The sequence below is a fragment of the Podarcis vaucheri genome (genome assembly GCF_965113315.1).
Source record: "Podarcis vaucheri genome assembly, chromosome: 8".
Lineage (NCBI taxonomy): Eukaryota > Metazoa > Chordata > Lepidosauria > Squamata > Lacertidae > Podarcis > Podarcis vaucheri.
This window is the reverse complement of record NC_138766.1, coordinates 60,787,065-60,808,822: the sequence shown is the minus strand read 5'-3', so window position 1 is coordinate 60,808,822 and position 21,758 is coordinate 60,787,065. Positions and strand designations below refer to the sequence as shown.

General features: G+C 40.4%; 1 protein-coding gene across 11 annotated transcripts in view; it reads left to right on the top strand.

Annotated features, from left to right (window-relative positions):
* Positions 1-21,758, top strand: part of NCOA2 (nuclear receptor coactivator 2) — a 128,079-nt gene that overhangs the window by 22,233 nt on the left and 84,088 nt on the right. For 2 of the 11 annotated variants that reach the window (XM_082233735.1, XM_082233738.1), the window contains exon 3: positions 18,279-18,433. The exons of the other annotated variants lie outside the window; for them this stretch is intronic. The gene's annotated coding sequence lies outside the window, so the exon portion shown is untranslated. The remainder of the gene's footprint in view (positions 1-18,278; positions 18,434-21,758) is intronic. 11 annotated transcript variants of the gene reach the window in all.

The following is a 21,758-nucleotide window of genomic DNA, read 5'->3' as shown; positions in this document are numbered from 1 at the left end:
TGTTATTGGCATTGCATACGAGAAGACAGTGTAAGCGATATGAGAGAGCCGAATCAAGCATTGCTGCAAAAAGTTGCTACTTAGACTTTTTCTAAGGCATTGGATAACATATAACAGTTCTTGAGATTTTTTTATTACTGAACTGGAAATAAAACTGAGCGGACTGGTGTGTAGCTTAATAAATGCTAGCTTGTGGCCTGGTTTGCATGCAGTGCTATGCTGAACTATGACACAGCACAAATGAGCCAATGTGCAGGCTCCTAGAGAGCAGATGCTGGCCACACTAAAATCCATGCTCCAAGTTACTACAGAGTGGACTTCTAAGATCTTTGGAACTTGCGGAAGAAACTCTCACAGTCACAGACCACAGTGATCTACAATGTGTATAAAGAATTACGTGGTCTCTCAAGTAACCTGGTTCTTAGCTGCATAGGGCCTTATATGTTAGTACCAACATCTTGAACTTGGCCCAGTAGCACATTGGCAGCCAGTGCAAATCCTTCTAGCAGGCTGCTTTATGCAGGTGGCAGTTTGCCAGAGTATAAGTCATAGGGTACTGCTGCAGTCTGTTTAGTTGTAAATTTTGTGGTTATTCGCTCAGTGTATACCCTCGGTTAAAATTTGTGTTCTGGGTTATTTCCATTGCATCAATATAGCTGTAATAGTGAGGAGAATGTGACCTATTGTTGAAGATAAACATTTCCTGCCCCTGCCCCAAGAAAGGAGGGAAATGGAGAGTGTACTTAAAACCTTTCATTGGGCCCCTTCCCCCCCAATTTTTTTTTTTAGTATTAAACTTCCTGTTTGCACTACAGAACAGATGGACATCTAAAATGCAGAGTCATGAAACTTTTTTAGTTTTTGCAGCATTCCTAACAGAGAAGCTCATTTTGCATGTGCTGAATTTATAGAGAAGCAATAGAGGACATTTATTAGCTTTTGCTTCTTGTTGGGAAGGAGACGAGTAAGCAGCTCCACATGGCTGGCATTTTAGAGAATGGAAGAGTGGCCCTTCTTGAAGTTATATTTGTGGTGATGCAAATGTGTGGTGCTGTCTGCTTCCAAGAGCTATGAGGATGATCAGTGCAGCCATTTTGCAGAATCTACTGACTTGTCCTGCTTAACAGACAAAAATTGCTCATATTTGGCATGATTTGGGTCTTACTAATCTTTCTGCCTCAAGAACCATAGGTGTAGATAGAAGGACCAGTTACGAGTGGATAGGTTTTGGATTGCATACTGGCACAGGGAAGGTGCTTCAGGGGATAATAGAAACAATCAAGGGATCATGAGGAAATAGTGACACAGCTGCAGAATCTGACAGTTATTTATGTCTATATTGTAATATGAAGGCAGAAAGATCTGTATCCCAGAGACACTTGGGACACAGGTCATTCTTGCTGTTTTTCATCGTTTCTCAGGTTTGCAACTTTAGGGTTACCCTGGTTCCTTAATTATATCTGGACCATTTGGCTGCAGTGGTGTCTGTGGAGTTAGTGGAGCGCTGTGGAGGCAGTGCTGTCATTCTTTTAGGGATTTTTATCCTATCTTTTGAATTCTCTCCGCACACCCCCCGGAGTGTCACAGATGCACAAAAACAAAATACAGTTAATACAGTGGAACAACAACATATTTTTTAAAGAGTTGAATAAAGCCAGCATTAAACTTATTCTGTCATGGATTAAAAATTAATTACAATTTTATGGGAGATAAAAAGGGAGATTAAAAAGGGTTTTGTCTGGCACTGAAGAGGTAACAAAGTAGGCACCAGGTGAACATTGTTGGGGAGAGCATCACAGCATGCGTGTTTGACTGCTTTGTATTTTAGCCTTAGTTCTATCATTGCTGTTTTCATTTTTCTACATAGTGATATAACTCTGTACATTGCGATTTAGAAAACTACATTCTGATTTCAGTATTGTGAATATATAGTACTTGTTCAAACACAAGTTTATCTCAGTTTATTGCCTTGTAACCACAGATTGAAGTTGTAAGTTAAAATTAGTGTAAGGAGTCATCATGCCTTAAATAAAACAGTAAAACCAGTTTATTTTGTGTTTTCACTTGGTAAAATTCACCCTTGCCTCATTAGATATTTGGCTAACACATAAAGCAACTACTGTTGTAAATTCTTATGATTTCTGCTTCATTGTAGTTTTATCATAGATTGTAGTTTACAAGATAAGTCCATTGCTTAGAGTGGCTCTGTTCTGTGTATAAACTACCTTTCAATATCACCCGGAGTGTTTAGTCCTCAGAAAATGAAGGGGCATGCTGATTCTTAACTCTGAATTAGTGTAGCTATAAAAAAGAAAATGAAATCTGTTTTGTCACAAGTCTTGTAAAAGAGAACTTATTTAGCAACTGTTAAAGATGGAGGTGCTTTTCGCATACTAGTTTAGGCTGTTGGGACTAGAATGTTATTGTGTCTGGTTTTGTGCTTTTTAAAAATAAGCTTAAAATATCCATCACCATGATGGTTTTATCTGTATTGACACTATTTCAAACTGTTTCAGTATTTTCAAGCAAAAGATATAGGCTGCAATCCTATGTACTTTTCTGGAAGTAAAGGTAAATAAAGCTAAAGAGACCCCTGACTGTTAACGTCCAGTCGTGACCGACTCTGGGGTTGCGGCACTCATCTCGCTTTATTGGCCGAGGGAGCTGGCGTACAGCTTCCGGGTCATGTGGCCAGCATGACTAAGCCGCTTCTGGAGAACCAGAGCAGCGCACGGAAACGCCGTTTACCTTCTCGCCGGAGTGGTACCTATTTATCTACTTGCACTTTGACGTGCTTTTGAACTGCTAGGTGGGCAGGAACTGGGACCGAGCAATGGGAGCTCACCCCGTCGCAGGGAGTTGAACCGCTGACCTTCTGATCGGCAAGCCCTAGGCTCTGTGAAGCAGTCTCACTGAATTTAGTGGAGCTTCCTTATGAGTACAGTGGTACCTCGGGTTACATACTCTTCAGGTTACATACGCTTCAGGTTACAGACTCCACTAACCCAGAGATAGTGCTTCAGGTTAAGAACTTTGCTTCAGGATGAGAACAGAAATCGTGCTGCGGTGGCGCGGCAGCAGCAGGAGGCCCCATTAGCTAAATTGGTCTTCAGGTTAAGAACAGTTTCAGGTTAAATATGGACCTCCGGAACGAATTAAGTACTTAACACCAGGTACCACTGTAGTTAGGCATATGATAGTGTTTTATAGTGGACATTTTATCCCACAAATACTCTTTACTATCTGTTTCTTTGGTTTGGTGAATACTAACCAACTTCAAGGGGTTTGTGCGTTGAATTGCATTTTTTATTGCAGTCATATTGTTTAGTTCAATTGAATCCCCCCAAAAAACACTAGTAAAAGGAAATATTACAGTGTGATCAATAGGCCTGAAGCTGTTTTTGAAAACTAATGATTTAAATACTGATAAAGGTACTACTACAGAATTTAAAAAGAAAATAAAGCTGGTAAGTGATATGTGACCTACGAGTACTGTACATACTGATCAACAGTTAGAACTGTTGGATGAGAGTTATTATTGTAGCCTTCAGTACCTGTGTGCACTAGAATGCTCTGATGAACCCCATGTCCTAGACGCTGACACTAGTGGGAATATAATTTCAAATAACTGGGCCCATGCCTCTGCCCTATCTTGCTGTGTCTGATGGTGGACAGGGGAACCTGTACAGAGGCCTACTTCCCTTCCTTCTTCCCCAGTCAGTGAAAGCTGCTAAGTCTGCATCTCTGTGGTGCCAAGTTATCTATTGTCAGTCTCTCCCAATAATTGGAGACTGGTACAAATGCGAATATAAGAGCACACATCAGTCTATAATACTGAGTCATCTAATCCTTAATTTATTTGTTTATTGCACTAAAATTCTTCCAAGTAAACTTAGAATCATGGAATCACAGAATCATAGAGTTGGAAGAGACCACAAGGGCCATGGAGTCCAATCCCCTGCCAAGCAGGAAACACCATCAGAGCACTCCTGACATATGGTTGGTCAAGCCTCTGCTTAACTCATAAGTTGCTATAACTATTCTGCTTAATGAACATGGGAATCCCAAAACAGTAATTCAGTGACTCCTAAGTAAATGTGGTTTAGATTTAGTCATATTCTGATTTAATACAGCAACTCGGTTAAGAAGGGTGTAAAAATACCCCTTGAAATACACATTAATCAAAATGTCTAGAATCAGTAGTCAACCACTTTGACTTGCCTTGTGCCAGTCTTGTATAGTAGATCTTAATAACTCCCATAATTTTGTATGACTTGGGGAGGAATCCTGTATCCACTTACCTGGAAGTAAGTCCCACTGAACTCAGTAAGGCTTACTTCTGAATAGATAGGTATAGGATCACACTGTATTTTCTAGACTTAAAGGTGACGTCTGTTATAAAATGATGAAATGAAAACATCAGAAATAAATTGCAAGCAATATATTTCTTCTAGGTTATAAAACAATAAAGTTGTTTTGTAATTATCCAGGGTTATATCAAGGAAAGTAATCATTTATGAGAGAGAGCGGCTCTGTCCCTTCCCCCTCCTCCCGCAAAAGCCAGCAAGGGCCACATGCTCTTTAAAGAGCCATGCCTAGCCCCTCTTTGGGGGCTTTTCCCCGAGGAGGGAGAAGGGAATGACGTGACCCGTCAGTCCCTTCTCCCTCTTTGGGGAAAAGGGCCCAAGAGCCACAAACACGCTCCACGCGCTCTTTAAAGGGAGTGCGGCTCTTGGCTGGCTTTTGCGGGAGGTGGGGGAAGGGACAGAGGGCTTCATAGCCGCTTCATAGCCGCTCGCAGCCTCTTCTGCGCAGGGGGAGCCTTCATCCCGCTGCCCTGAAGAGGCTTCGCGCAGCTATCCCAGAAGCCAGAACAGCAAGAGGCTATCCCAGAAGCCAGATCCCTCTTGCTGTTCTGGCTTCTGGGATTCAGAATTTTTTGTTTTGTTTTCCTCCTCCAAAAACTAGGTGCGCCTTATGGTCTGGTGTGTCTTATAGAGCGAAAAATACGGTATTCGTAATACTATGGATGCATTGATACATAGGACTGCAACAATGTATCTGTGTGAACACTTAGTGTACAGTATTTTAAATTATTTCAAGTTTCATAGTTAAACACAAAAAAACTTATTTCTCCTTTCACTATGCTTTCTTTCATCCAAAATATGTTGAACACTTTCCAAAAGCAAATTTTTGGAGTTGTGGCATAGTTGTACTAGACTTTTATAAGGACAGTAATTTTCATTTTAAATACAAAAGTCTTAACATGTCTAGTTCTGTGCAAGAAGAATATTTTTTTTGTCTTATTCTATATTATCAACTTTTGAAGTATATAGTTTGATTACAGGGCAGGATTCATAGCCTCAGCACAATCATTGTCGTTATGTTGTTTTCTACCACACATTGCTATGGCTTGACAGCTAACTGCTGTTGTGAAAACTGGATTCTGTGCCAGACACCTTTTAATCATACTTAATGAGAGTGACATCTTGGTATTTGTGGCATATAGGCCTTTTCATAACTTCTGCAGAAAAATGTTTGGTCCTTGTTTTTTATTTTATTTTACTGAGGCCAGTAAAATGTTCTGTTCAAACTTGAATAGGTATGTAGACATGTTTTGTTGCAAATCGTGTCTGCATTTTTAAAATATCAGGCTCCTACCTCAACTATCAACCACAGTTATTCCATCAATCTATAGGAGGGGGAGAGAGATGGGAGTGTAGGGGCTTTTCATCAGCTCTGCTGAAAGAGCAGCAGCTTTTGGCTTCTCATCTCCCTGAAATCTTTCCATTCCAGCTGATTGCTACATAAACTCTGTAGCTAATGCAAAGTAGCCAAGTTATCCATTTTCCTCCTCCCCAATCCTTTTTCCTTTTTGTGCCATGTATTTTATATTGTAAGAATCGTTTGATTGACATTTGTGTTCTCAGAGCCTTTTTTTACCAAAGAGTAGGATAAAAATGTTTTAAATAAATCAGATATTAATAGTAATAATAATAATAATTTGTACCCGACCCATCTGACTGGGTTCCATTAGTGAGCGATTGTTCACAACATAAAAATACAAAATGAGAATACAACATACATAATAAAACAATAACAACAGCTCCCAATACAAAATGTTCAGTCAACCAAAAGTCTTGTTATAGAGAAACGTTTTCACCTGGCACCTAAAGGTGAGCCTCTCTGGGGAGAGCATTCCACAAACGGGGAGCCACTGCAGGAAAGGCCCTTGTGTTGCTGCCCTCCAGCCCTCTCAATGAGGCATATGGAGAGGGGCCCCAGATGCTGATAGCAGGGTCCGGATTGGTTCAGATACCTCCTTTTTAAGTGTTCTAGGCAGTTACCTGCTGTAATGTGGTTCCATTCTTTGTGGTAAGTTGAGATAAAACGTAGTGAGCATAGCCGTTTAGCTAGTAATGAGTATGGGTGAAGACTCTACTTTTTAATGGTCAGATATACTTGGTTTTTTATTATCTCTCTCCCCCCCCCAAAGCTAACCATTTCCTAACGATTCTAATCTAATAATTGATGCTTTCCCCAGAGCTCATTGTTAGACAGTTAAGACTGAAAATGTGGATTCATAGTTCTTCTATCCTGCTTTGTTATTGGTCTGCAAAGTGGTATGTTAATTATTGGAACTCCAGCTCTGTTCTAGCCCTGGAGTGTATTGGGGACAGGCTTCGGTGGAAGCAAATCTGGTTTTGAATACTGCTGCCTTCTTCTAAAAAGAATAAGAATCTCTCAGTCTAACAAAATGTGTTCTTTCATAAGAGAATGAAAGCTCAAAGTTTTATCTAGAAGCTGTGTTTTTGAAACATATGTTGAAACCAGCCTGTCTCTTGGGTTAAAGTACATATGAAAACTATACTATATACACATTTGATCATAGCAACAGAAAGTCGGCTTAAATTAAAAATCTAAGATGTCCAGGCTCAGACTTTGGCCAGCTCTCAGAGATGGATAGCAGCTGGTTTGCCTTTCCATTCTTGCAGGAATGTAGCAAATGTTGTGGGCTGAAAGGAGGAAGGATAAAAAATTTAGTGCCATAGGTCAAAATCAGCTTCTTTAAATAGTACCTGCCCCGATGAGCAGTGGTGGGAAGGGGATCTATGTGGATGATGAAGAAGGTGTACTGTGTTTGACAATCCATAAGTAGGATTTCTGTGGATGAATATTTTATCTGCTTCTGTATTTAAGATTAATATGAACCACAACGAGAGTTCTGTAAAAAGATGCAACTGGCAATGAAAAGGGAAAAAAGACATCTTTGCCTACACAACTACTATATTTAACCAGTGCTAGTATATTCATTTTTGCCAGGTCCTTTGCACAATATATTGCATTGATGTACTGTACAATATATTGCATTTACACTTGATTTTAAAATTGCTTTTTTAAAGATAGTACTGTTTTAACAGCCAGTCATACTTCATCAGTCTTCCTAGTTGTGCCTCAGACTTGAAGCCCTGTTAGAATTTCTGAAACCAGTTTTGCTATTCCTGGTCTTGTACACTACATTAGAGGTGTCAAGCATTGACTGTAGGCCTGTCAATGCTGTCAGGTGCAGTAATTTAATTACCAGCTGCAACAACAGTAGTAGGTCTGACTGTTCAAGAAACTAGCTTCCATAAGATGTTACATCGTTTTCTAAAGCGGTTGGCCTGGTTTAGCTTAACACAACTTAACACCTGTTAAGTTTAAATGTATGAGTGCTCTGTGTGTTGAACACTGTTTCCTTAAGCAGTAGAAAATTAATCATGGAGTTTGAACTAAATTGGTTTCTCCCCATAAAGAAATAAAGCATTTTTCCTGATCGTTAGTCGGTGGGTGGTGGTTTTTTTTTTTAATCGCCCCATTTCCAGGTATTACATATAAAGAACTTCCGGAGATACACACCATGATGTGTATTCTAAACAACAAGGGAGTTATGTAAGCATCCTGAACATAGTTTCTCTTATTTTATCTCAAGTCTCTATCAGGGTAGGATTGTGAGAATACAATGTGTCCTAGTACAGGTGCAATGCTCAACCTTGGAGGGATCGCTGTAATCCCTAACAGAGCCCTGATTCTGCCCTGCCCCTCTGCTTCCAGCATGCATGTAAGTAACACAACATGCAGTTAATATGGAACAGGTATCCCCATCTCATAACCCCACGATACATAGACCTCTAATTCCCTAAGCTACTCTGCTATGTTGCCTGCACACAGGCACATATTGGAGAAGGGGAGAAATGGAGTTGCTAAGTCCTATGGCAAGGATAGCCAACATGGTGCCCTCCATAATTTGTTGGACTCTACTTTGATCCCTAACCATTTTCCATGCTGACTGGGACTGATGTGGGTTGAACTCCAACATTACATGGATGGCATTATATTGGCTACCCCATAAGTCTGGAGATTCCTTTGCCTATGGTCACTCTGCCCATGTTTGAAAGATCATGTCCAAATAAGGGGAAAAAACAAGGAAACCTCAAATGTTACTAATCCCATATTTATTAGTTCTGGTACCACTCCCACTCACTGGTCTTTCTGAAGTAAAGGGAATATATTCATGCATGCAGAAATTTTGGTGTTAAATTTGATGTTTATAGATGGAGCTCCTAAAAATCGCATGAATTCTATGAGAAAGTTCTGTTCCTTCATTGTATACCTGAATTTAGCCAATTGAAACCATGATATAAGCTTCTGCTCTTTACTTCATTTCCTTGCAGTTGATGAATTTTGATGCAGCCTCATCGTGCATTATTACTGTGTGTTCATTTTCAGTGGGGGCATGTGTGGGTATTCTGATGTTAGTCATATTTGGAACGAGTGGAGGTAGTGCAGACGCAGTAGAGCTTGTGATGTCAGTGTGATCTTTATTTGAGTATGAAGTTGAAAGACAAGTTTCCAGTGCACAGTACAGCGACAGGCCAAAGCCTGCTCTAAGGCGGCTCCAAAGCACTCACAGGCAGCCTGTCGCTGTACTGTGAATTGAGGTAAGCTAAAAATGGAGGTGCATACTCATCTTGATTCCTATGCAGGCAACATTTAGCAAGTTCTTTTGCAAAATGGCTTGCTTTGCTGCTGTCTGCTTAATCTTGTTTCGGTATGTGTTGCAGATTTTCACTTGCAGGTTTTGCCGGTGAGAATATCAATCAGCTGTAAGCATTCAGAATGGGAAGTTTATCTTTGTGGAATATATATATATATATATATATATATATATATATATATGTATGTATGTATGCAGGATGGATTGATTTAAATCTAGCTGATTTTAAAATTATTTTGATTGCAAAGAAAAGTAATGGTTACAGTTTCAGCCTCCTTCGCAATTACCTGACAGTAAGCCTCACTGCTGAATACAGTTGGACTTGTTTCTGACTAACCATGGACAGTATGCTCTGAAGTGGTACACACTTTGAAAGTTCTGCATTCAGAAACACAATTTCCCCTACCTGTTGTTTTCAAGATAATTTTCCAGATACACATCCAATTTAGTTGCAAGATTTAATTCTGTCCCCAAATAGAAGAAAAAGGTAATGTAGGTAATGTCCATCATTAGTAATATTCAGAGTGAATTTATTGAAATCAGTGGACTTAAGATACTTGAGTCCACTGATGTTCATTTTGTATTTTCTGAATATGCCTTAATGGTGGATATCACCCAATATTTTTTGCTAACTGCATATACATGTAATTCCTGTGAGGTTTTATTGTGGCCCTTGTACAGTGGTAATTGTTTAATAAACTTTCCCACTTTCCCAATGTAGGTTCAATTAATGACCTTTGAACTACATTGCTTGTAGCTCTCAAAACTGGAATTATTTCGTTTGCTCTTATTAATCATTAATGAAACCCTTTACAGCTCTTGAAAAGCTCTGAGAGTTTACATTAGTTTTTAAGAGCTAAAGCTTCTCTTACTAATTAGCTTCCTAAGCCAATTAGAAGATTCATTTTACACTCTAGTCAAAGCAGTTTCATAGTTTGTTTAGCTTTTAGCAAAGGTCGTATATAGTTTGCAAGAAAGTCAGATGTTTCTGTTTCTCCTTCCTCTATATAATTCTCATTCAGCTGTTATGAAACTGAAAAATGCACACTCATCAGAAGCAAAGTGCATGTGAAAATATAATCATTTTTAGTGTCCACGTGTTTCCATCCTCCAGTTTGTTGCAATTCTCCCCCCTCCTGCAACACCATTAGGACAAGCAGTCAGTAGTTGTTGGGTACTCAGTAGTCAATTTTGTTTGTCAGATTGAACTCTAGTTTAGAAGAAATAGTGGTTTGTGAACAAGCAGTGTGCTGGTTCATGCTGCTTAAATGTTTCCACTTTGGTTCATGCTGCTTAAAGGCATCCATTTTCTGCTCCTGCTGTAGCTGTACTTTGCATGAAACATGCCAGAGCGTGGCTTGCCATGCTTCTGAACCCCGCCTTGTGGTTCCCTTCTTCCTAACAACCTATCAGTGGTAAGCCAAGGTAAAACATTAGCTTTGTGATAGGCTAAAAGCTTGCCAGAATAATTTACAAAGTCTTCACTAACTGGTGGAAAACATCCAAAGAGTATCCCAACTATGCTTCATGGGGTGCAGTGTTCCATAATACTGAGGAATCCACTCAAAAGTCCTTCTCTTGTTCCAAGCTACTATGCTTCCACCATCAATGGGACACAGAAAGGGCCTCTTCACTTAATCTTCATGAATGAGCAAGTTGTTACAGGATGTGGTGATCTTGGATGCCAGCTATTTAGGATTTTAAAGGTAATCATAAACACTAAATTGTGCCTGGAGACAGATTGGCAACCCGTGCCAAGATAGAATAGGTGTCATATTGCCCATGAGTGAGAACCTACTAATATCCTTGCTGTTGCATTCTGGATCAACTGAAGACTTGTGCTCTTTAACTACATCTTACCTCCTTAGGAGATTAACTGCTGCACTATCCTAAACTGGGCAAAAGCACTCCTGGCCACCAATTGAATAACCATACTGCAAGGTATACAATCCAACGCACCACATGACGCACCTGACCATTAGATGCACCTAGTTTTTAGAAGGGAAATGCAAATGAAATTTTTTTTTTTGCTCAGTGCTCCCTTTCACCAGCCATGTGGAGCATGTGTGCAGTTCTTGCAGGCTTTTCCCCAGGAGGGAGAAGGGCAGCCCATCACTGACGGGCTGCCCTTCTCCCTCCTCGGGGGAAAAGCCCCCAAGAACCGCACACATGCTCCACATGGCTAGTGAAAGGGAGTGCGGCTCTTGGGGACTTTTCTGGGAGGTGGGGGAAGGGACTGAGGGGCTGCCCTCTGTCCCTTCCCCCACCTCCCACAAAAGCCAGCAAGAGCTGCACTCTCTTTGAAGGGTGTGCGGCTTTTGCATGCTTTTCTATGAGGAGGGAGAAGGGACTGACGTGGCCAGTCAGTCCCTTCTCCCTCTTGGGGAAAAGCCCGCAAGAGCCGCGCCTCCTTCCTGAGCAGGAGCACCTTTGCTTTCTTTTGATTAAGCTTCAGTTTATTAGCTTTCATCATCAAGCCTATTCCTGCCTCCAGGAACTGATTGAAAACATCAACAGCTTCCTTGGTATTGGATAAAAAGAAGAAATGAGCTGCTTGTAGATGTTAAACACTATGGGGGGACATCATTGACCCCCACTATGGAGGACCACACATCGATGACCAAGGAATAACATCATGTTTTGAAAGAGGCTCCTGAGGAAGGCCTGCAACCAGCATAAGAGAGTCCCACTTTCCACTGATATGAGTATTTTTAAAATAACAGATGCTTGCTCCAGTCTTCCACAGGTGTAGCATCTGTGTATGGAAGATTAATTATAGGGCATAGTTGCCCTGTTCTCTCCACTCCCTTTGCATTAACAGTGAGTCTGCAAGCAATATACCAGGCCTTTGCAGGAAGGCCTGTTTGTGCCTCCATCATATTGGAATTTGACAGAATGTGGGGACTGTGCTGTTGTGTTCTGATCCACAATTCTGTTCCTCAACTAAGCAGAAATACAAGCCGGGGGGCGGCGGTGGCGGGAGGGGGGAGATATTGGAGACATGCACAGACATGCCCTGTCTACTACCATCATACACCCAGTGCAGGGTGCATTGCGCAAACCAACCAATACTTTGGGTCGTGGAGGAGCAGAATGGGAATTGCAAAGTGAAAATTCTAATCAAGAAGTCTGAACAGGTGTGTGTGAAGTCAAGAGTACTACTTGAAAGGAGGCAGAAGTAGGAATGAGGGTGGACTAGTTTAGATCAAGAAAGAAAAGGCAAGTTCTCCGCCCCTTGCAGTTCTGTAGTTGGCTAGCCATGCAACTGGTGGCCAGGATGTGTAAGTTGGCTGTCATAAGATGGGTTGACAGTGCATTTGCACAAAGCTTGCACAAGTAGTTCAGACCTCTAATTTGTAATCTACATATGCTGGATAAAACAGCATGCAAATGTTCCAAGTATAGCCCCTGGAGTCTTTAGGCAAAAGGCTCACTGATAATAGTGCTGGGTATGACTATGACTTGAGACCTTGGGAAACCCCTGTCAGGATTAGATTGATTGGTTAATTTTATTATTAATTACAAGCATTTGTGAATCACGCTTCCACTCAAATGCCAGAGATGTGCAACAAAATTCTAAAACAAAATATTTGGCGGTTCTGTATGTCTCCACACACATCTGCTTACTGTTTAATTCTTGAGGCTTACACCTGTGTGCTGCTCCTGTAGTGCCAACATTCCCTGGAATAATAAAATTGTAGAATTGGAAGCAACCCTGAGTATCGTCTAGTCCAACCCCCTGCAATATGGGAATGTGCAGCTACCCCAAATCGGGATCGAACCTGCAACCTTGGTGTTATTAGCACTACCATAGGAGCTTGCAGCCCTTGGCTTCTGCAAATAGATTGCCTCTGCCATCCTCCTACACCAGCAGGGGACCCATTTCCTTGATACATGGAATGTAGTATCAAATTATAGCCAAGAAATAAAGCTGTACTGTACTTTGGGTTTATAAAGAGTCACGCATACTGCCAAAGTCTTCTGTACATGCCTTCTTTTGTTTTCTTCATAAGGATATTCACGAAACAGAATGAGTGGGAACTTGTGGCAGTCTTCATTGTCACGTTTACCCTTCCGGACCTTCCCACTAATGCAAATGACACTCATTGGAAACAGTATCTTCTAAAGTTACTGATAAGCGACTAGCACTGCATTTTTGTTGTATGTTTTGGGGATACACTCCAAAATGAATTACATTCCCAGGACTTTGAAGACTTGCTCAGCAGAAAAAACAAGTGAATGCTCTTTTTTAAAAAATTAAAGTTGGATTGTTTGAAAGAGAACATGGGGCTTCTTAAAATTCAGCCCAAGTTTAATTTTAACTTTTTAAAAGAATGATTAGGCACAAAAATTTTAGGATTGCCCATACTTTTCCTTGTCTGGATTTACGTATGTAATGATACTCATGAGATGACTCATTTGCTTGAAGATGCCCTTTCACCATATATAGAAGCAAGCAGCTGGCAAAGTCCTTTTTCTCTACTCATTTTATCTTTTAAGTTAGCTGCTAATTTTAAATACAAAGAAATATAAACTGCTGTGAAAATGAGATGTCCTGCTAACCTTACTGGGAGTGATAAAGTAAACTGTATGTCATGCACAGGTTCTTTAGTGTTAGAAGTCAGTAGTTGCTTACATAGACCCAATGTTGTTTTGTTGTTGTTATTTCTTGTCTTGTATTTCTGTTTGTACAAACTAGGATGGATTCCGATGACCATCAGTTTTTCACATGATGAACCTGGTTGGCTGAAATTTGAATCATGAGTTTAGTAACTGAGTCTGCTTGTTAGTTGCTCTCGCTGAGGGAAACTTCGTATGTTTTAAACTTCATTTGTGAAAATTGTATTGTATTGAAGTATTCAAGCAGTTGCTGCAACCCTAACCACGTCTGCTGAAAAGTAAATCCCATTGAATTCAATGTGACTTACTCCCCAGTAAGTGAAGTCAAGATTGCAGCCTTAGTTTCTCTATTAGTTTTGCATTTTGTCTTATTTGGGCAGAGCTTAAGGCAGCATACAATGGCGTTCCACTTCATTTTCAGAACAGGTAGGTTAGGCACAGAGTTCTCATCCAAAGTTCCTCCTGTTAGGTTTATGGCTGAATGGGCTTTTGACACCACTGCTTTTGTAGGATAAGAAATTATTATTGGTGTGTTCTTATTACATCCAGCAATTTTAGCTGCAATCAGCATGTGTTTAGTGTGTTTTGTGGCTGAATTTATGTACATAAACTGAGCATAAAATAACTCCCTATTATACCTACTATTCTCAGCAATTCTTGCCTGTAGTGTGGTGAGACATGATTGTGCTGGCTATATGGCTGTGGCTTACTGCCAAATATGAGGGAGGTCATCCAGGATTATGGCGCTGCACAAAATGCCTTTTGCCTACTCATGAGGCTGCTTTGGCAGATAACTGCACACTCAAAAAAGAAAAGAAAAAGAAATCAGCCCAAGAATACCCCTCTGTGTTTGGGTTTCCTCCATTTCTCTGAGCTAAAACAATACTATCTAAGCAGAAATGGAGTGCTCCTGTTTTGGTTACAACTTGGGCAAAATACTCTTTTGACAGCTGCCTCATATACCTCTGAGGAATCTGATAGTCAAGCTTTAGCCTGAGGGTGGCATTTCTCCCAAAGCAAGGCGCAGTGACTATTGAAATTGGTTAAAATCCAATTTATACATACTTAGTGATGTGAGAAGATTCATTAATTGTCTCTGTCTGAGTCAGAAAGGATAAGTGTGTTCATAGCTTTCTGGCTCACTATGATGAATTTGTTTTTTGTTTTTTTGAACTGTTTAATGTGCTTTATTTATTTGCAGCATTTATACCTCCTGCCCTTTGGGTGAAAAGGCTGTCAGAGTAGCTTACAGAAAATCAGTCCTAAGACTGTCCCTGCTCTCCGACTCACAATCTAAAAAGAGAGGACATACTAGAAAAAAGGGATAGGAGAGAGGAGAGAAAAGCAAGCTCAAGCACAATTTCTTAAAGTTTCATTTATTACAGTTCCATACAATGTCTTTGGCGGTTTTGGGTGTCTTGCCCTTGACAAAGAGCAGTCTGTCCCCTGAAGTAGCCCCTACCCCACTCAACACATCAGATCCACAACCAAAGCAGATGACAAAGTCCAGACTGGGAGGACAACACAACTCCTGTCATATAGTCCTGTCTTCAGACAGCTGACTTGAGGGAAATTAGAATAATCACATGAGGTAGCTTGATGGTGGCTTACTCTAAAACTTGTGCATTAAGGTATAATTTATCCCTCCAGGCTATACTTACCTGTCCCCCAGGAAAAACCTTGTGGTTTTGGGCCAGTGTTTCAGAATGTGTTGTGTTCTCATTTTGTATTTTAATGTTGTGAACCACCCTATGATCATTGGGTGAAGGGTGGTATACAAATTTTAACAACAGCATATAGTGGTTTTCAATCAGTGTCTACCTCATAATTTATACAGTGGTACCTCGGGTTACATACACTTCAGGTTACATATGCTTCAGGTTACAGACTCTGCTAACCCAGAAATAGTACCTCGGGTTAAGAACTTTGCTTCAGGATGAGAACAGAAATTGTGCTCCGGCGGCGCAGCAGCAGGAGGAGCAGGCCCCATTAGCTAAAATGGTGCTTCAGGTTAAGAACAGTTTCAGGTTAAGAACGGACCTCTGGAACGAATTAAGTACTTAACCCGAGGTACCACTGTATTTGTGTTGTGGTGCCTATTGAATTTGGTGGTATATTTCAGTAATGGGGAACCCCTGGCCTTCTGGATGCTGTTTTAAGGTAAAGGGACCCCTGACCATTAGGTCCAGTTGTGACCGACTCTGGGGTTGCAGCGCTCATCTCGCTTTATTGGCCGAGGGAGCTGGGGTACAGCTTCCGGGTCATGTGGCCAGCATGACTAAGCCGCTTCTGGCGAACCAGAGCAGCGCATAGAAACACCATTTACCTTCCTGCTGGAGCGGTGCCTATTTATCTACTTACACTTTGACGTGCTTTTGAACTGCTAGGTTGGCAGGAGCAGGGACGAAGCAACAGGAGCTCACTCCGTCGCAGGGATTCGAACCGCCAACCTTCTGATCAGCAAGTCCTAGGCTCTGTGGTTTAACCCACAGCGCCACCTGCGTCCCTGCTCCAGCTAAAATCATCCCTCAGCATTAGCCATGCTTGGAGGAGCTTCTGCAGCAGGGAATCCATCAACACCTCAAGAGCTACATGTTCCTCATTTACTAAATCAATGAAGATAGTAACTTTTCAATTAGGGAAACAACATCAGAGTTAGTTAGAAGTGAGTGTTCCAGTTTGCGAGTGTTCTTTGGAACCCGAAAGTCCGACAGGGCTTCCATGGCTTCCGATTGGCTGCAGGAGCTTCCAATCTCGACAGGAATAGCCAAACCTCTGTGGCCCATGCTCTGGTAACCTCTAAGTTGGATTACTGCAAAGTGTTATGCATGAAGCTTCCTCTGAAGTCTGTTTGGTAACTTCAGCTGGTGCAAAATTTGATGGCCAAGTTGCTCACCAGAGCATGATTATTTGAGCATATAACACCGATCCTGGCCCGACTACACAGGCTGCCAGTTAATTTATGGGCCCAGTTCAAAGTGCTGGTGCTGATCTATAAAGGCTTACACTAATCAGGACATTAATACCTTAAGAACTGCCCCCGCCATACGAACTGACCTGGAACCTGTGATTGTCACCCAAGGCCCTTCTCCATGTTAATGATAATAATTATTAATTATAATTAATAATATAAATTTGTATGCCACACATCTGACTGGGTTTCCCCAGCCACTCTGGACAGCTCTCAACAGAATATTAAAAACACAACAAAGCACCAGACATTAAAAACTTCCCTAAACAGGGCTGCCTTCAGATGTTTCCTCTCCTTGAGGAGGTTCCTGGGGTGACAATACAAGAACAGGCGCTTTCTGTGGTGGCTCCCTGTCTGTGGAATGCTCTCATCAGAGAAGCTTGCCTAGTAATTTAACATAAATATCATATATAAAAAGAGACAAGCTTGCCTGGCACCATCATTACATATAGGTGCCAGGTGAAAGCATTCCTCTTTACCCAGGCCTTCTGCCATTACATAACATATAGCCTGTTAAATTGGGGGGCGGGGGCAGAGAGAGACTGTTATAATCATTATTTTATTATGCTGTGTATTTTGTTTTTATTATGCTGCGTAAATTATGTTCTCAATGTTGTACACTTCTCTGGGATCTTTGGATAAAGGGCAGTTTCTAAATAAGAAATACATTAATAATAGCATTTACTTATTTAACAGTTAATTGAATGTAGCTAGTAGAGCAGCAGTAGATCTCTGCGTGTAGATGTACACACACATACACAGCTACCCGTGTCCACATTTCATAACCCAGCTTCTCTTTATTCCTTTACCTGGGACATTTTTAGTGTAAGAATAGTTTCTAACAGGAATCTATATGTTAATTCCTGCCCAGTGTACCAAGAAAGAAAGAATGGAGTATTTTCTGTATGTATGTCTATTCTGGAAATGTAATAATCAGACAAGAGGGAAATAGAATCCACTGTATCTTGAACTTTTTCCTTCCATTTTATTTTCATTTATATTCACGCTCAGGTGATACGGATTGTGAATATGGTTCAAATTTTATTAGGATTTATTTATGTTGCATCCCTGTCTAATTGCAAAATGGCCTTGCGTCCTAGTTTCAGGGTAGTGGCTCTAGCCTATAATTGTTGCTGTTTGCTGCTTTGGGTGGGGTGAGAGAAATGTTGTTATACTCAATCTTGTTGGACAGCATTCTCTGGTTCCAGAGAAGGACTCCCTTAGTCTTTTTCTTCAACTTGCATTTCTCCTTAGAGTTGTATCCCCTCCCACAGTGTCCCAGTTCTTAGTAATAATTTGGCCTGAATTCTGTTACAACTTGGACTCCGAGGGAAGCTGGCTATTCAAATATCAGTGCAGCGTTATCAACTGAGAAAATTCCACCTATTTGAATTATTCATTAGCTTGATCGAAGCATCTTTTTACATCGTGGCTCCCACCCCTCCCCAGTTGACTGCTTAACACTGTTTTCTTTAATTCTTAAATCATTTGTCTTGTTTTCCTCCTTGATTGTGTAAATAAAAGGTTTTAAGATTTTGATTGTGCCTAGTTTTGATTCTGCACAACCATGTTCTGGAACTGAAAGTGATGAGCAATTTTCCAGGCCAATGTGCCTTGCACTACAGCTTCATTTCTCTTCTTTCTTCATAGATTTCCTAACCCCGGGAAAAGAGAGAGAGGTCATGCAGATCTGTGTTTGCTTTTGACTTGAACATTTTTCTTTTTCTTTCGTAAGTGTAGTGGTTTAATATTCATGCTTTTTCCTCCAAAAACTAAAACAAGTGGCACACAATTTATTCCCAGAGGTGAGTTTAAACCTGTTACCTTTTTGTTCTATAGTAAATATCTTCAGAGTTGGATCTAAGTTTGAACTAGGTCAGGAAAATGACGACTGCTTTTTTGCTTATACAAAGTCTGGTCTCCTGAAATGTTTTTCTGTTCTTAGGCAAACAAAACTGGTGCACAAGTTCTCTTGCTTCAAATTTATGTGAAAGTATAGAGAGCAAAGTGAGGAGTACTGGGTTGTTTCAGGAATATAATGGAATCATGAAGTTATTGTGAAAAGTGTCATTGTGGAATTGTTTTTAGATTCATTTGTGGTTTGAAGTAAGCAAAATAGCTTCACTATTTTGGATTTAATTTTCAATGAAATATTTATAGTAAATGTTTATCTGGGTCAAGCATCAGCTTTTTGATGTGAAACGTGACATCACCAGATATGCAGTTTGCTCTCTTATTAATACTTTCAGTGCTTCCTGACCAGTGAGTTTTCCTGTCAAGCTGCAAGGCAATTCTTGTTAGCTGTTCAGTTTTTTTTAGTACTGTTGGGTATGTGGATATGCAGATCACATTTCCTGTCAACTGTTTTTCCTTTGAGAAGTGTTTTGTTTAACCTTTCCCTAGTGGCAAAAATACCATTTGTGCTCTATCATGTTGCTGGTTGCAAGTTCTATACACTCTACATCTTGAATGGGGCAATAAAACATGAACTTGTTCAATGCTATACTTTGTGGTTTAAAACAAAACTGAAAATGCTTCTAGCATGATTACCCACACGTTGTCCTTTAATCTAGTAACCTCTAAAGATGCAAAAGTTAATTTGAGATAATATAAATCAATGGCTTCTTCAACTTCAACTTGGTGTTGACGAAGGCATTGGGGTTTTTTTTCTAGTGGTTGATTGTACAATTCCCTTTGTAGTTCTCTGAAAAAATAGGCTTCATGCTAAGGTGCTGCTGCTAACAGATTGCAAGATAGTCCGCCTACACAAGGCTGTTGGTATCGGAATTATTACAGGACAGGTTTTGACGCCCAGCCTGCCTCTGGTCCCAGTAGACCTAACAAGTGAAAATGATATTCTGATTTTACTTTCCTTAACATAAATACAACACAGTCTGCATAATTGAGTACATAATCCTGGGGTGTATTGGTGGCCCCCTCTCTATTCTTGTGATAATAAGCAATATAAATGCATATACTAGAGAATTCTATATGTGTTCATTTCTTTGTCCCTTTAAAGATGGAGCAGAGAATAAGTGTTGCTTAGACAGAGGGGAAGAATTTGGGCTGGCTGTGACACTGCTCCCCCCCCCCCCGCAATACTGGTGTGGAGTACTTGCCCTACTTTAGAAAGTAGTGAACAATATCATGTGACTCAATCGCTGGCTATTATATATTACATTATTAATATCTGAACAAACTATGCTAATTACTATTTGACCTGAATTAGGAACTCTCTAGCCGTTTCTTTAGCTCTTTTCTATCACACGGAGATTGCACTGAGCCCGTCAAATTGCATAGAGTGTGTTGACAGCATTTTTACTTTGTGCATTTTGCTGGCTTACATTTGAAGATTGTGATGATGAACAAATAGGTACCATGAACTCTACAAAAGCAAAGAGTCAAAAAAACGAGGAAGATCTGAAAGCTGACATTTCAGCCTCCTCTTGCAGCATGGGTCTTGTGTACTTCAGAATATTTACATAGTATGAGCATTCCTAAATGTTTGAATCCATATGCATTCCTTTCCTGTGCGACGTGTTCTATTTTTATATTATTATTTTTTGCAGTAATACAGTTTCTTTTAATTTGTAAATTTTACTTGGATCAGCATGCAATATGGTAATGCTGAGATATACAATGTGTACATTAGTACTCTTCTCCAGGTTGTGTACTTCAACAGTTCAGTTTTTTCCTTTAGAATATATTCTGGAGAGGTCTTTAAGGAGCTGTTTGAAAACAATACTAATATTATTTTATCAATCCATTGTGGTACAAATGACTCTTAGAATTCATTCAGATATAATGTGAACAGCACTCTCTCCAACTGGGATTTCTAACAACTGATATTCAGAGGCATGCTGACCTTGACATCAGTAGTTTTGTGGCAGTGCTCTACATGACCCATTTAATTGTGAATGTTTGCCTGGATGAGCACATAGATGAACTTGGGGGCACTGCAAGTATTCCATGACCATTTAGGAACTTTATGCATAGTCAGTAGATTGTCTGGTAGAGAATGGCATACCAATTACTTGGGGTTCCTGTACTGTGTGCCACAGATACATAGAGGATCATGGGAGTTAACTTGGATTGAGTAATTATCTGCAAGGAGAATGCATGTAGTTGCTCACATTCTCAGGATCATTAATACATCCACACAACTTACTAGTGAGAGTGATGTTCACTACCACCTGTGATATTCTGTGGAAATAGATGATTTGTTTTAAAACAGTTGTGGTCCCTTTGTTATCTGGATTCTTATGACATTTATTTGTGCTATTGGCTGTTGCAGACAGGAGTGGAAAAAGGTGCAGTGTAATGTCAGGATGTATGTAGGTTTTTGGCACAGTCCTGTGTTTTATACACAACACTTAGTTTTACCCGCTGGTTCATAAACATAGACCATCATTGATTTAGAAAATAAAAGATTCATCATACTCAAATGAAGTTGGCTTGCTGGTGGCTGCATTGAAGACGCGTCTGCAGTGAGCAGGGATTTCCCCCCACCTACCCCCCACCCCATAGGATTATTTACCTGGAAACAATATTGCCATTCCATAGACCTTTCAGTTTGTGAGAATGTAACTGAGTTAACAATTGTTTTTAAAGAAAGCATAGCAAGTAATTTTTACAAAGATCTGTTCTAAACTGTACCTGACATAGACACATGTTTGTTAATCCATTTTAAAATATTTTTAAATTTTGAATTGTGTTTAGACAGCATTTCCTTCATGCAGCTTCAGGCCCACATCAGCACAAAACTCCCTTGGGCAGGTCCCGGGATCCCAAAGTCCGAGCTGGACCCATTCTGTAGTGTAATTTGGGCCCCATGCACTGGGTGGCTAGATCTGATCCACCCTTTAAATTTGCTATAATGCTCTCAATGTAGCACAACACTGAAGTATTGTAGAAAATGGATCAGATGCCAATTTCTGATTGCCATTAGTCTCCTATTAGCAGTTAAGGCTTCAGGGACCCACCTGAAGGGGAGATCATGAGAGGAACTTTGAGAGACAGGGTTTATTTTTCTTCTTTGAATTGCTCTGCTCAACTATACACATCACTAAACAGCAAACATATGGAGCTACTTAAGCTCCTAGTATGTTAAGGGGAGAGGATGACAAGTAG